Source organism: Etheostoma spectabile, chromosome 23, assembly GCF_008692095.1.
Source record: "Etheostoma spectabile isolate EspeVRDwgs_2016 chromosome 23, UIUC_Espe_1.0, whole genome shotgun sequence".
Taxonomy (NCBI): Eukaryota; Metazoa; Chordata; class Actinopteri; order Perciformes; family Percidae; genus Etheostoma; species Etheostoma spectabile.
Window position 1 is genome coordinate 9,326,046 of NC_045755.1, and position 1,250 is coordinate 9,327,295.

Below are 1,250 nucleotides of genomic sequence, written 5' to 3' on the forward strand. Positions count from 1 at the left end.
TATATATATATATATATATATACTTGAGTATTTCCAAGTTGTACTTCTACTCCACTACATTTCAGAGTGAAATAGTATGCGTCTTACTTCGCTTCACATAGATATAGTTATACATTTTATACTTGATAAGCTCAAAAAGTCTAGTTGGACGACCTTTGTTAGGTTTCAGAGTTTTATCAGTTCCACCAAAGAGACATTTCTCCTCTAAACATTTAACCGTTCCAACTCCGATATTTTACAAAGAAAACAAAGATTAGATGAAAATGAAAAAGGATTTGTGCACCAGAACATTGTTTTTTTTCTTCATCTTCTCTCCTATTAATCATCTCACGACCCCTCAGATTCATCTGGTGACCCTTTGGAGGGCCCCGACCCCTAGGCTGGGAACCAGTGGACTATAGTTAACTGTGTTAACAGTATCTCCACCTCGAGCAGCAACAGGGGACACAATCAGGACTTTTACGTTACTTTTTTTTTTCTGTGAATGGTATTTGGTACTTTAATCATGGACTGAATATTAATGGACCGAGCATGTGTGATGTCACCCACTGGTTTGTGGAGATCTGCTTGTGGATGTGAGGATTTGGGACGAGAGGGAGGAGTGAGGGAGGAGTGAGGGAGGAGTGAGGGAGGAGCTGCTTACACACACACTTTCCCTGGCAATCACATCATGGCCACGCCCTAAAACACCCCCCGCTTTATCGCCGATTTTAAAATCAACGAGACTATAATTCGAAAAATGAACATCATACACAAGACTTAAAACTAGCGATTGAGACCATAAACTCATTAGGAAAATGTTTCCTGAGGTAATAAATCAAGAGAGAAGTGGGTCACCTTCTCACAGACGTCTACAGCCAAAAATGCCCCAAAAATATCTTTAAAAATAAATAAATAATAAAGTCAACAGCTTCCTCTTCATTACGTTCTGACCTTGACCTTCTCTGCTATTAATCATCGTACACATTCATCTGGTGACCCTTTAAAGGGCCCGACCCCTAGGTCGGGAACCAGTGGACTATAGTTAACTGTAAGCAACAGGGGACACAATCAGGACTTTTACTTTAGTTGGAGTTTTAATGCAGGACTTTTGTTTGTAATGGAGTATTTTTTCAGTCTCGTATTGGTACTTTTACTTAAGTAAAATGATCTGAATATTTCTTCCTGACCTTGATTGAACCCTTCCCTCAGACGGTCTGTTCAAGGGGATGTTTGACGTCTCTCTCTCTCTCTCTCTCTCTCTCTCTCTC

At 40.1% G+C, this 1,250-nt stretch overlaps 2 protein-coding genes across 17 annotated transcripts in view; both read left to right on the plus strand.

Moving 5' to 3' along the window:
* Nucleotides 1–1,250, plus strand: part of nrcama (neuronal cell adhesion molecule a) — a 1,100,153-nt gene that overhangs the window by 950,401 nt on the left and 148,502 nt on the right. The window lies entirely within an intron of this gene.
* Nucleotides 1–1,250, plus strand: part of LOC116673007 (uncharacterized) — an 8,799-nt gene that overhangs the window by 1,453 nt on the left and 6,096 nt on the right. The window lies entirely within an intron of this gene.